The sequence below is a fragment of the Heterodontus francisci genome, chromosome 2, assembly GCF_036365525.1.
Source record: "Heterodontus francisci isolate sHetFra1 chromosome 2, sHetFra1.hap1, whole genome shotgun sequence".
In the NCBI taxonomy this organism is placed as follows: Eukaryota; Metazoa; Chordata; class Chondrichthyes; order Heterodontiformes; family Heterodontidae; genus Heterodontus; species Heterodontus francisci.
In genome coordinates this window covers 86842747-86857262 of record NC_090372.1, presented here as the reverse complement: position 1 = coordinate 86857262, position 14516 = coordinate 86842747, and the positions used below count along the sequence as shown (strand labels likewise).

Below are 14516 nucleotides of genomic sequence, written 5' to 3'. Positions count from 1 at the left end.
CATACTCTCGTATACTTCCAGCAGGTCCGGGCCGACCCAGTCCCACAGGGCCGAATACAACTCAACCGGTAAGCCATCGCTTCCGGGAGTTTTACTCGTCTCGAAGGACTCGACGACCTTTGTCAGCTCGTCCAGAGTAAGCGGCTTGTCCAGTCTCTACCTCGTGCTGTCATCTAAGACCTCTGTGATAGATGACAGGAAGGACTGGGAGGCTCTGCTGTCTGTGGGCTTCGTGTCACACAGCCCAGCATAAAAGGATTTGTTGATCCTTAGTATGTCGGACTGCGAAGACGTTACAGAGCCATCCGCTTCCTTCAGGCTGCTGATCACAGAGCTCTTTCTGTGTACCTTTTGGAAGAAGTAATGCGAGCACGTCACATCCTGCTCAATGGAGCGGACTCTGGACCGGAAGATGATCTTGGAGGCCTCCCTGGCAAAGAGCGAGGCCTGCTGGCTCTTAACCTCTTGGAGACCCTCCTTGACCTCGACCCCCATCGACTGCAGCCGGAGCAGATTTTGCATACTTTTCTGGAGTCGGGACATTTTCCTCTGTCTCTCTCTCACCCTCTGAACACGTTTGTGGATGAAGAACCTCTTGATGTTCTCCTTGATCGCTTCCCACCAGTGAACTGGAGACTCAAAGAGGGGTTTCACGGTCCTCCAACCTTTGTAATCCCTTTTGAGTTCCTCAACGCTCTCTGGGGTCAGCAGTGTAGCATTGAGCTTCCATGTCCCTCTGCCAACCCGCTGGTCATCCTGGTAGTGACAGTTGGCCAGTAAAAGGCAGTGGTCGGAGAAGAACACCGGCTCGACGTCGGTTAATCCGACCGTGACACAAACAGGAAGTCAATCCTGGAACGGTCAGACCCGTCCGATCTTGACCATGTGTATCTGCGCTGCGCTCCGTCTGCAGGTTTGCTGAAGGCGTTTGGCATCTTTAACTGTTTCTATTAGGAATCTGGACGTAACATCCAGTTTGCTGTCGTCTCTACCGGATCGTCCAGCCGCATCGATGATGCAGTTGAAGTCACCGCCTAGGATGACCGGCCTGGACGTCGCCAGCAGCAGTGGGAGCTGCTGGAAGACAGTCAGCCGCTCGCTGCGTTGTACCGGGGCGTACACGTTGATCAACCGGTGAGGAGCGTTGTTGTACATTACGTCTGCTATGAGGAGGCGACCGTCCACCACGAGGAGGCGACCGTCCACCACCTCCTTAACTTCGGAGATGGTGAAGTTACCTCCCCACAGCAGAATACCCAGGCCGGAGGAATGACAATCATTACCCCCCGACCAGATCTATGGCCCGTGGGACCACCATCGCGACCACTGCCTGTAGGTGCTGAGGTGTGGTATTCCACACTCCTGCGGAAACAGTAGGTCGGCTTTGACCTTGGCGAGGTAATCCAAGGCTGAAACACATCGCGTAGTGGATTTAATGCTACGCACATTAATGGAAGCAATCCTCACACCCATTTTTTAAAAGTTGGTTGTTGCTTCCCATACTATTTGTCCTTGCTAGTCCCAGTCCTTTGGGATGTTCCTGCATACCCATCGTGTGCGCAAGCTGTTTCACATTAGTTGGGCTCAGAAACCCCTGCTGGTTTTTCATGCAGGGTTTGTTCCGCTGGGGTGACATCGGGGGGGGGGTCTTGTAGACAGCAAGGGTTGGGTTGTCCTCTGCTGCTTCCCTCTGTTCCTCCTCGAAAACATCACTGCTCCCGGCTTCCCAGAGCTGAGGTGCGCCAGACGTGTCTTTGCTCTCGGTGTCCCGGAGCTGGGATGCGCTGGCTGTGTCGTTCGGTGTGACGCTTTGGGTTGGGGCACGCCGGGCCCATCACAGCTTCCAGTGCCCGGGGTCTGGGGGGCTTTATCTTCCAGCTCCTTGGGGTTCTGCCGCCTCTTTTGAAGGGGCCGTCGTTCCAGCATTTCCCCGTCCAGTGAAGAGGAGCTGTTGTAGTCTGTCTCAGAAGGTAGCCTCCTCTTGCCACTGGTTTGGGTGGTGGCCTGTTCCGCTTTTGGATGCTTTTTCTTTGTGGTTTTTCTTTGTACCACTTGCCACTGACCTGTTTGTCCATCTGCTGTCTCCTCCTCCATTGATTCTGTCTGTGGAGGAGGGGTTTCTGGGTGCAGGGTAGGTGCTGGGACGCTGGTTTCAGCTGCCTCCCCTTTCTTCTCCTTCGCAGGTTGAAGTTCCTCGCTGCGGAGAAGGTTGCTTGTCTCCTTTCGAACACCGGACACCTTCGTCGAAACTTCCCCTGGCCTTTCCTTGGACCTTGCCACCTGAACATAGCTGAGGCAGCATTTGGGGCAGGTTTTGTAGAGGTGGCCTGCCGCACCGCACAAGTTGCAACACTTAGTCTGCTTACAGTCCTTGGTCTGATGGCTTTCCTCCTTGCAGTTCTTGCAAACAACCGTGCTGCAGTTGGCTGCCACGTGACCAGATTTGCCACAGGTGTGGCAAACTCTGGGCTGCGCAGCGTAGACCAAGAACCCTCGACTTCCCCTGATAGCGAAGCTGGAGGGAGGGTGGATGATGGCTCCACTGGGATTGACCTTCAAGGTCACCTTGACCTGCCACTTGCTGGTCCAAATCCCAAAGGGGTCCTTGATATCAGTGCTGCTGCCGGCCACCTCGACGTACCTGGCGAGAAAGGTGAGTACATCCACCACCGGAACATGGGGGTTGTAGAGGTGAATCGTCACCACCCGGTCCCGTCGTGATGGAAGCGTGAAGAGCGGCTCTGCTGTGAGGATTGACAGTGGCGCCTGGTCCCCTTTCGCCTTGAACGCCTTCAGGAACTTGATGCATCCCGCCACGTTCCGGAATGTCACGTCGAAGTATCCACTGCTGGGGAAATCCTGCAGGCAGAAGATGTCCGTAGCTTGAAATCCGCAGCACTCGATGAGAATTTTCCCGATGAAGAAGGTGCGATCGACCGGTGCATCTCCTTCCTTGTCCTTCACGACCACCCGAACGGTGTTGTGCACTCCCTGGCCTGAAGCTCGAAGATTGGTTATAGTGATTTCACTCAAAGCCTACCCAGGATCAAAAGGCAATGATCATGGTCTCTTCTCAACCAAGTAAGCACTGATAAGAACAGATACGACACTTGATCTTAGCCAAAAGGCCGAGAAGCGAAACAGGCTTGCTGAGGTTTAAAGAAGAAAGGTGAAATTTAGTAAACCTTACACTTTAATACTACAGATATACGACGCCCCCACACTAGCATTCACATGCGATACACACATACAAATAGGGGCAGAAAAGAAAAGTAGAACAGTTTGAGGCAATCTATTGTTACTGTGCTTTGAGCTTGCTGTAGTCCTTGATTGAAGATATGGTCTTGCATTTCATTGGGGCCCAGTGTTCCTTTTAAACCTTGTTCACGTAGGAGACTTTTTCTCTCTTTGAGTTTACGTATCTTCAATGGTTTCTGAAGCTGGTGAGAGAGAGATGAAGGCAGATAGGAGATGCGATGTTCTCAGTCCCTGAGCACATGGCTTTATCATCTCAAGCACTGTTTTCTCCAATTTAAAACTGTCAGTTCAAACCACTACAACAGCCAGTTAGTCATGTGACTAAAACTGGTCTGACCACTTCTGTGTATTGAGGAAGCAACTACTGGGTCCCTATTGCTTCAACACCATTTGTTCCTATGCAAATGTCTTTTCACTTCCAGGCTTGCAATTGTTTTTAGGTTTTAATGATCATATGGCAAAAATCATGTGTGCCTCAGTCTTGGCAGGTGGAGGACTTGCCTAACACCTCCACACCCAGGGGAACGAAATGCAATTTGAAGAAAAACTGCACATTTCATTACAGAGTTTGAGAGAAAGATAAGGTACAGAAAGAAAAACCATGCATTTCTTTCATTCATTTCCATTCATTCACCTTTCTTAAAACCTATTAAAAATGGTCTTTTCTGGTTGTCAGGGCTGATTTCATTTTCTCTCCTTTTTCTCAGGAGAGTTAGTGGGGTGGGGTGGGGTGGGGGGGGGGGGGGGTCTATCCTGAACTCCCTGATTCATGCAAAGACTTTTGGCTTCAGGGGATGGGTAGTTCCCTTTTCCTGACTCTGGGGAAGGAGTATTTGTTACTCTCCCTTTGTTCTCTGGGACACTCCTACATGTAAGTATTTGTGCAGACTTGGCTGCACTACCCTGTGGCACTTTGACTAAGTGAGGCATCACCCTCACGGTTTCACTGCACACCTAGAGGTCACTCTTTGTCCCTGGAGGTTCCTGTACATGCTGTTAGCAACTCTGGTGGGGTACTTCTGGAGTCCGCATTCACATCGGAGGATGGTGGGGTTTAACTTTTCAGATTTTGTGGGGTTGGTTGACCGGACAGTGGGGGTTTTCATCCTGGATTTTTCCCGTACTTCTTTTAACCTGCCCTCTTGGTCACTCTTTCCCCTTCTCTTTCTAAACTTTTGCCAGCTGTGTGCCTGCCTGTCGCTTTTTGTTCTCGGTGGGGGTCCCTTACAGTTCACCAGCCCTCTGCTGGAGGGTCCTCCCAACACTGGAACAGGACTAAGAGGTGCCAGTTTCACTGTAGGTTGGGGTTTCCCCTCAACCTGGCATATGTGGCAACTCCTGCAGTACTCCACCACATCTTTGTGGAGTGTTGGCCAGTTAAACTGCTGTCTTATGCAGGCTTTGGTCTTTCATATATTGGCATGCACAACCACTATAGTCTCGCGGGCCCTTCTAAATATTTCTCCCCGGTACCTCTGTGGCACCACTAACTGGTGAACTACTGTCCACTCCTTGCCCTCAGGTAAGTGAGGAGAACTCCATTTCCTCATCAGTACCTCATTCTTTAAATAGTAGCAGTCAAGGACTCCCTCTGCTTCACTTTCAGACTGGGCAGCCTGTGCTAACTCTTGCAATACTGGGTCAGCTCGCTGAGCCTCAACTAGGGAAAATCCATTTAATTCATTCCCTGGGTCTCCTAACTTTCCAAAGAAAGTCTCGGCCAGGCAGACCTCATGGTCATTTGCCTGCAGTGCCAATGCAGTCTCCTCTGGGTGAACTGGTTTGATCATGGCCTGATCCACTATACATTCAGGGACTCTGCACTGGACCGTCTCCTGCCACTGCCCTGTCTCTCTGACCTCCTGCGGTCTTTCCTTCACTATTGGGTGGGCTATCACCTTCACCCCTGCCAGATCATTACCTAGGAGCAGGTCAACCTCATCCACAGGACAATCCCTACAGTCACCAGTCCCGAAACTAGGTCGCACTCCAGGTGCATCCAGTGTACAGGTACAGGCATACATTGCCCTCCAATACCATTCACCACCATTTTGGTGTTCACTGCACTCTGGGGGAAAAGGTCAGACCCTTTCCCAGTAAAAGGGATCTAGTGGCCCCTGTGTCCCTGAGAATTACTATGGGCTTGCTTACCCCACTTGAGGGATATGGGGTTACTTTTCCTTCAAATACAAAACCCTGATAACCTTCAGGAATCCTATTAACCTTTCCAGCACTGGCTGGTTGCACTCTTACTGCAGTTAAAGCCACAGCTTGTTCTGTGTTTTCAATCAGGGTCCCATCTGCACTGAGCAGGTGTGCCCTGATTAACCCTACTGGATTTCCCTTTAGTTTCCAGCAGTCAGCATTTAAATGCCCTGCTTTATTACAATGGAAGCACGCAGGTCTCCGGGTCTCACTCTTGCTCACAGCACCTTCCTTTTATCAGATAAAAAGATAATCTGATATCTGGAAATCATGCAATCCCAGGATTCTCAGCCTTTAACAAAAAATGATTGGGATCTCAAGTGGGAAGGGTATTATAATGTAAGCCGATATATTCTCTTTTACTGAATTCCAGAACCTGTGTCTATCATTACATCTCCATGCAACACTTTTCATATTTCACACATAATTCACATGTCTCCTGCTTTTCTTTCTCTTCCAGGGCTGCCTGGGCAATTATCACCTTCCCATCCTTTGTCCTTTTCGGATTTGTGGGAGTGATTAGGAAAGGTTCTCCCCTAAGAAACTGACTTATAAATTAAAGCAAACTCATCGGCCAGAACAGCCGCTTGCCAGGCTCCCTGAACGAACTGCTCCTCTACATGGGTTTTATTAAGAATGGGCGAGAGTTTTTAAATTCCTCCAACAGGATTACTTCTCTGAGAGAATCATAGCTAAGCTGTATTTTTAAAGCCCTCAGCCACTGGTCAAAAGCCAGCTGCTTGCTGCTTTCAAACACCAGATAAGTTTGATTTGCTTGTTTTTTTTTGAGGGTTCTAAACTTTTGGCAGTAGGCTTCGGGTACTAATTCATATGCGCCGAGCGTAGCATTTTTGGTCAGTTCATAATTTGATGAACTCTCATCTGGCAGCAAGGAATAAACTTCATGGGCTTTTCCAGTTAGTTTGCTTTGCAGTAAAAGAGACCAGGTCTCAGCTGGCCATTTTAGCTGCCTTGCCAGTTTCTCGAAGGACACAAAAAATTCTTCCACATCTTCCTCATTGAATTTTGGAATCAGTTGGGCGGGTTTTAGCAATCTTGTACCCAGTCTGGAATTGTGCTCCTCCATACTGGCGATGTTTTCACTGGGATTACTCTGTGACCCACTAGTTAACTCAAGCTGCTTCAACTCTTGTGCTTCACATTCTTTCCGGAATATTCTCTCTCTCTCATTCCTTCTCCTGTCTTTCTTTCTCCCTCCCCTACCTCTCTCTTTTTCTCTTTGCTCTAATTCAAGTTTCCTCTGTTCTAATTGTATCTTTGCTAACACTACCCTGTTGGATTCTGCTTCTAAGCCCGTTTCAACTTCTTCAGATTCAAGGGAAAAATGGTTGGCCACTAGCCTTAGGAGTTCAGAATTCCTAGCCTTGCCACGTACAGTGATCTCACACTGCTCAGCCATTTTTCTCAACTCCTCCATAGATACTGCTTTTAACTTATCCCACGTTTTGCCACCTTGGATTGGAGAGCTACTCACTTCAGTTGCAGACATGTTAGTATTCAATCACACACAACAAGAAGAAAACCTGTAATAAGTTGCTCTTTTTGATTGGGAACAATTTGTCTTCCCACTTCTAATTTCACTCGTTCATCTGTGGATAACAGTCCAGACGCTAGCACCGAATTTCTGTTACCACCAGGTGAAAAATGTGTCTCGGGGTCTCTTACTATCTTCACCTGGTCTTATTGTAACAGGGTTTAATTTTAAACACACTGTGGTTTGAGCTCCCCTTTTTGTGAATCCTTGTTGACAGTTTTCCAATTATAAGACAAAGAAACCAATTCACATAGGCTTTCTGAGGTTTAAAGAAGAAAGATGAAATTTATTAAACCTTAAACAAACTCTAATACGGTTAATGCCTACGGATATATTACCCGCCTACGCTAGCATGCACACGATACACATATGCAAATAGGGACAGAAAAAAGAGAAAAGATAAGTAAAACAATTTGAGGCAATCTATTGTTACTGTGCTTCAAGCTCGCTGTAGTCCTTGATTGAAGATATGGTCTTGCGTTTCATTGGGGCCCAGTGTTCCTTTTAAACCTTGTTCACGTAGAAGACTTTTTCTCTCTTTGAGTTTACGTGTCTTCAATGGTTTCCGAAGCTGGTGAGAGCGAGATGAGAGCAGACAGGACAGAAGATGTTCTCAGTCCCTGAGCACACGGCTTTATCATCTCAAGTACTATTTTCTCCAATTTAAAACTGTCAGTTCAAACCTCTGCAACAGCCAGTTAGTTTAGTTTAGTTTAGAGATACAGCACTGAAACAGGCCCTTCGGCCCACCGAGTCTGTGCCGACCATCAACCACCCATTTATACTAATCCTACACTAATTCCATATTCCTACCACATCCCCACCTGTCCCTATATTTTCCCTATCACCTACCTATACTCGGGGCAATTTACAATGGCCAATTTACCTAGCAACCTGCAAGTCTTTCGCATGTGGGAGAAAACCGGAGCACCCAGAGGAAACCCACGCAGACACAGGGAGAACTTGCAAACTCCACACAGGCAGTACCCAGAATTGAACCCGGATCGCTGGAGCTGTGAGGCTGCGGTGCTAACCACTGCGCCACTGTGATGTGACTAAAACTGGTCTGACCACTTCTGTGTCTTGGGGAAGCTACTACTGGGTCCTATTGTTTCAACACCATCTGTTACTGTGCAAATATCTTTCCAATCCAGGGCTTGTAATTTTTTTATATTTTAATGTTCATGTGGCAAAAATCATGTGTGCCTCAGTCTTGGCAGGTGGGGGGTTTGCCTGACAGTGTGCACAACCGAATGCTTGGTGCACTGGGAAACCTGCACATAATGTCACGAAGTTCACCTCTAAGTTGGCACATGGCTTTGCGCAGAACTTGGAGCTCGTCCTTTCCACTGCAGAACGGGCGGTCACTTCCATCTGCACATGTGTAAACAGGGTTTCCACTACACTTCCAGCGAAGTACTGCTGACACAGCAGGAGCAGCTCCAAGGAATTTCCCAGCCAGAAAATATTAAGTACACCAGATTAACTAAATCTAGAGTCATTCATACACTACTATTCCTAAGAATACTGCGGTGGATACATGAAGTAAAGGGGTAATTTATATGACCACACCTATAAATCTTGGCCAGGATTTTCCAGTTCAGTGCTCCTGGCATTTGCTGGGAGCGTTTATCAGAAAATTCAGCACTCTCACCCCATAATTTTCCAACCACTAATTTTAATGGTCAGAAAAATCACAGGCTGGCAGTGCAGAATTTCCTGATGTGTGATCTGAAGCAGAAAATCCAAGCCCTTCCATTTAAAATCCCATTGATACTACGACTTGTGCAGCAATTTACTCTGCAGGCCAGATTTGAAATAAATGGATTTGCAGCAGTCTCTCCTAATGTGGATTTTCTGACATTTCAGCCTTGATTTTCCAATCAAAACTTCCATTTTACTAGCTTAACTCAGAAAATGGATTGGAGTTGAATTCTGTCAGAACTCTGCCCACTTTAATGTCTGTTTTTTGAAGCACCTGGGAGAAGCACGCCAACATTTTGGGGTACAGGACATCACCCCTTACTGTCTTATTTGCAAACGCTTTTCCATTTTGGGCACATTGAAGCTATATGCCTCACTTTCCATCACTTCCACCGCATTCGCAATAGTTCATGTGCTTGCCCACATAAAACGTGTGCAGGGGACTGTGGAAAAGCACACATGAATTTAAAGAGCCCAGCTGGTAGGAGTTATAGAAACCTCTCTGAGTTGATATCAGTGTCTTTGTTTTAAATGCTGTTGACAAAAGATTGTTCTTGGAGGCCCCTCTACCTGAACCACAAATGTCAGCAGGGTCAGTAGCAGAGTTCCATATCTATGCAATCCAGTGGTAACTCGTGGGATCACACCCCCACAAATTTTTTAAAGATGCATTCTGGGGATGCGGGTATCACTGTTAAGGCTGGATTTATAGAATCAGAGTCATTAAAGCACATAGGAAGCTATTCGGTCCATCAAGTCCATGCCAGCTCCCCATAGATTAATCCAGTCAGTCCCATTCCTCCACTGTATCCTCTTCGCCCTGCAAGTTCATTTCCATCAAGTGCCATCTAATTTTCTTTTGAAATCATTGATGGTCTCCACTTCCACCACCCTCAAAAGGTAGTGAGTTCCAGGTCATTACCACTCGCTATGTAAAAAATTCCTTCCTTACATCCCCTCTGTATCTCTACACAAAATCTTAAATGTGTCCCCTAGTCCTTGTACCATCAACTAATGGGAACAACTTTTCTTTGTCTACCTTATCTAAACTGGTCATAATCTTGTACACCTCTAACAGATCTCCTCTCAATCTCCTTTGTTCCAAGGAGAACAATCCCAGTTTCTCCAACCTAACCTTGTAGCTAAAATCTCTCATCTTTGGAAACATTCGGGTAAATCTCCAATGCAGTCTCTCAAGGACCCTCAAATCTTTCCTCGAGTGTGGTGAGCAGAGCTTTGTAAAGGTTCAGCATAACTTCCCTACTTTTATACTCAATATCTATATTTATGAAGCCCAAGATCCCATACAAATTGCTAACTGCTCTCTCAACATAACCTGCCGCATTCAAAGATCGTTGCATATGAAATCCCAGGTTCCTTTATTCCTGTACACTCTTTAGAACTGTGCCATTAAGTCTATCCTGCCTCCCCCTATCCCATCTGCCAAAATGCATCACCTCGTGATTCTCTGTATTAAATTCCATCTGCCATTTGTCTGCCCATTCTGGTAGCGTATGTCCTGTTGCAGTCGATTGGTATCATCCTCTCTATTTGCCACACCTCCAAATTTGGTATCCTTGGCAAATTTTGAAATTTTACTCTGTATTCCAATATCTAAGTCTTTTATGTAGATCAAAAAATGTCGACTCTGCATTCCTACTTGTGTTGAACAATTGGACATCCATCATACATTTAGATATTTGGTGGCACGTCTGATCTGCAGTTTTGTGTATGCATATGAATACGAAAAAGAACTGAAAGTTTGTCTGAGCTTTGCACATGGCCTGAGTAAACCCATATCAGGTTGAGAGGAAATTACTTAAGTTTGTGTACTTTGTACAAGAAAGTGCTGCGTAGTCTTACTTTTACAGTCTTCCTGAAGACGCTAATCTTTTTCTTATCCGCTCTGATTTCTTAGGTACATTGGAGGTTGTTTCCCTACCATCATCTGCTCCCATGCAGTGCAGGTGGCTCACCTGTTAGGAGGGTGCATTTTTACCCTAGAAGTTGGCAAATGTTACGCCGCTTTTCAAGAAAGGAGGAATAGAGAAAACGGGGAACTACAGGCCAGTTAGCCCATCAGTCGTTGGGAAGATGCTGGAAACTATTACTCAAGAAGTCTTAACATTGCACTTGGAAGAGCATCGTATGATTAGAACAAGTCAGCATGGTTTTACTAAAGGGAGAACCTGTTATTAGAGTTTTTTGAGGATGGAACCAGTAGTGTAGTATACCTGGATTTTCAAAAGGCATTTGATAAAGGTGCCACATAAAAGATTAATAGGCAAGATAAGGGCTCATGGTGTTGGGGGTAATATATTAGCATGGATAGAGGATTGGTTAACAGACAGGAAGCAGAGAGTGGCATAAATGGGGCAATTTCAAGTTGGCAGGCAGTGAATGGTGGGGTACAGCAAGGATCAGTGCTGGGGCCTCAGCTCTGGCCGGGATTTTACCCTAGGTGGATGGGAGCCATTCAGCAACTTTAAAGTCGGTGGCGAACCCGCTTCCGCCTGGCCTGGGGATCCAACGCATATTTTGTGGTTCCCCAGGCTTTAATTGGTCTGAGGCGGGATTTCCACCCACTTGAGGCAGTTGGTCCTGCCTAATTGAGCTGCCGGCCAATCAGCGGGCCAGCAGCTCTTAGTCCCAGCAACACCACCGGGAGCGGTGGCCACTGCTGGGACTGCACCCAGCATCGCAAAGATGACGCCGGGGAGCCCTGGAATGCAGGTAAGTTTTTGTTGCCTCACTGGGCTGATCGGTCAGGCCCCGACGAGGCAAGGGTCATCAATTGGGGGGACGGGGTGGGGGGAGGGGGTGTGTGTTGGGTGTTAGGGGTGGTTGGGGCATCGGGCACGGCCCTCCGTCGGGCACATGGTGCCCGATCATGAGGGCTTCCCCCCCCCCCACCCTCCCCTGCCCCCAGGACATCAAAGAGCCACCTGCTTTTAATAGGCGGCTTTTCTCGGGCCTGGCCGCCAACCGGCCACGGGTAAAATCCCCGTGGAGGCGAGTGGGTGCCCTTAAGTGGCCTGGGGTGGGCGGGCCGTTTTTCACCGCCGCTGTCCTGCGTAAAGTGGCAGCAGAGGCGGGACCGAATTGGAAAGGGCCCCCCCCAAGCCTCCTGCTCCATTTTATGCAGCCCCCCACCACCACCTTCCCGCTCTTTAGTGGGGGGGGGGAAAAGGGGGAAAATTCTGGCCTCTATATTAACGACTTGGAAGAAGAGACAGGGAGTAATGTATCGAAGTTTACTGATGATACTAAGCTCGTGGAAAAGCAAGCTGCGGGGAGGATGTAGAGAGGCTGCAAAGAGACATAGACAGGTTAAGTGAGTGGGGAACAAGATGGCAAATGAAGTATAATGTAGGGAAGTGTGAAGTTCACTTTGGTCGTAAAAACAGAAAAGCAGAATTTTTTTTTTCAAGGTGTTAAACTGTTAAGTGTTAATGTTCAGAGACACTTGGGGGTACTCGTTAACATGTAGGTGCAGCAGGCTATTAGGAAGGTAAATGGCATGTTGGCCTTTATTGCAAGGGTATTGGAGTACAGGAATAAAGAAGTCTTACTAAAATTGTACAGGGTTTTGGTGAGACTGCACCTGGAATACTGTATGCAATTCCAGTCTCCCCATTTAAGAAAGGACATACTTGCACTGGAGGCAGTGAAGCGAAGATTTACTAAGTTGGAATGAGGGGTTGTCCTATGATGAGAGGCTGAGTAAATTGGGAGTATATTCTCTGGGGTTTAGAAGAATGAGAAGCGATCTAATTGAGACATAAAAGATTCTGAAAGGGCTTGATAGGGTAGAAGCTGAGCGATTGTTCCCACTGGTCAGGGAATCTAGAACATGGGGACACAGTCTCAGGATAAGGGTCAATCATTCAGGACTGAGATGAGGAGAAATTACTACACTCAAAGGGTTGTGAATGTTTGGAATTCTCTACCCCAGAGGGTTGTGGATGCTCCATCATTGAATACATTTAAGGCTGGGATAGATAGATTTTTGGTCTCTCAGTGAATCAAGATATGGGGAGCGGGCAGGAAAGTGGAATTGAAGCCCAAGATCAGTCATGATTGTATTAAATGGCACAGTAGGCTCGATGGGCCATATGGTCCACTTCTGCTCCTATTTCTTGTGTTCTTGTACCCAAAAGAGACAACATTCATGCTCTTGCGCTGTCCTTCCTCCACGTAGCAACAATTTTTTGTGGCTATCCAAACAACAATTATCTTCCCTTTAATAGCAGTAGCATTTTACCAGTTGTTTCTGTGCAGAAAATCCTGACGTGCAGTACACAAGATCAGGCATCAGGCCTGGAGCTTCCAATAAATATGTAAATAGGATAACCTCAGAAGATGTGCAAATGTTCATTTTCCAAAAACTGGCAACTGTAATGCTCACTGTTATCAGGGTTCTCCACCTCAACACCAGAACAGAAATATACCCCTAAATTTGGTTCAGTATAAAATGCATCTCAAGTGTATAATCGAAAATCTAGTAGCATAGAAATTTACACACTGCTCTAACATCTTTTGGTAATAATTTTAAATTGATGACTTCGTGTCACTGAGGAAATAGTTTTTGCCTATTTACTCTATCCAAACCCATCAGAATTTTAACAATCTCTGTTAAATCTCCTTTCGGGCTTCTCTGCTCCTGTTGAAATAGTCCCAGTATCTCAAGTCACTTCTCATAACTGTAATTTCCCATTTCTGGCATTATTCTGGTAAATCTACCTAGTGCACTTTCTATGGCTTTATATCCATCGAATAATGAAATTCCTAAAGCTAGTTCGAATCTAAGTAATGTTTTGTAGAAATCCATCATTACTTCTTTGTTCTTGTACTTTATACTCCATTTATAAAGTACAAAATTCTGCAGGACTTGTTTTTAAGGCTTTATCTACTTGTACTCACACTTTCATCGCTTTATGTATTTGAACCCTGTTTATCTACACAGCGTCTTTCCATTAAGTGTATACCCTCATTCCTGGTTTTTCCTCCCAAAATGTACTACCTTAAACTTATCCACATTAAATTGCATTTTGCACTTGTCTGCCCATTCTACCAACATGTCTATGTCGGCCTGGTCTGTCACCAAACCTCAAATTTCCTAATCCTCCTACTTTTATGTCATCAGCAAATTTTGAGATTTGACTCCTCGATCCAAGTCAAATCAACTGTATATGTGGAAAACAAAAGTGGACTCAGCACATATCTCTGGGGCACACCACTTCCAACCCTTCCTCAATCCAAACACTGATTATCTTAACCCTTTATTTTCTTCCAGCTTTCTATTGATGCTGTCACATATACTGTTCGTATCGCATATGTTTGAAATTTTCTAACAAAATTAAAATAAGATAAGAGACATCTTATTCAAAGCCTTCTTGAAAAGCTATATAACTACATCTACTGCATTCCCCTCATCTAATCAATGGTTTACTTCTTCAAAACAATTTATAAAATACATCAAGCATGGTTTGCCTTTAACATATCCAGGCTGGTTTTCCTTGATTAATCTATGTATTTCTAAATACTCATTTATTTTAATGTATGGATTCTGAGGAGGGAAATTTTTCCAAGCCCTTGTAGGCAGGTTTGGAGGCAGAAGGGCCAGGAAAATTAGGAAAAACCTATTGTCGGGTGGACCACTGAGAAGGAGCAGCAGCAAGACCCACCTCGGCATCCACAGGCTGAGAGGCAGCAAATGGAGAAGGAGCAGCAGCTGCAGCAAGCAATACAGCCACTTGCAGCTGGCTGGCACAGAGGGGTTAGCCAAGGGCCA

The 14516-nt window shown here is 46.4% G+C and overlaps 1 long non-coding RNA gene and 1 pseudogene across 3 annotated transcripts in view; both read right to left on the bottom strand.

The window, feature by feature from the left end:
* The window catches only part of LOC137385222 (uncharacterized), a 111127-nt gene that overhangs the window by 67655 nt on the left and 28956 nt on the right, over window positions 1–14516 (bottom strand). The window lies entirely within an intron of this gene.
* On the bottom strand, window positions 2978–3140 carry LOC137351955 (U2 spliceosomal RNA; annotated as a pseudogene).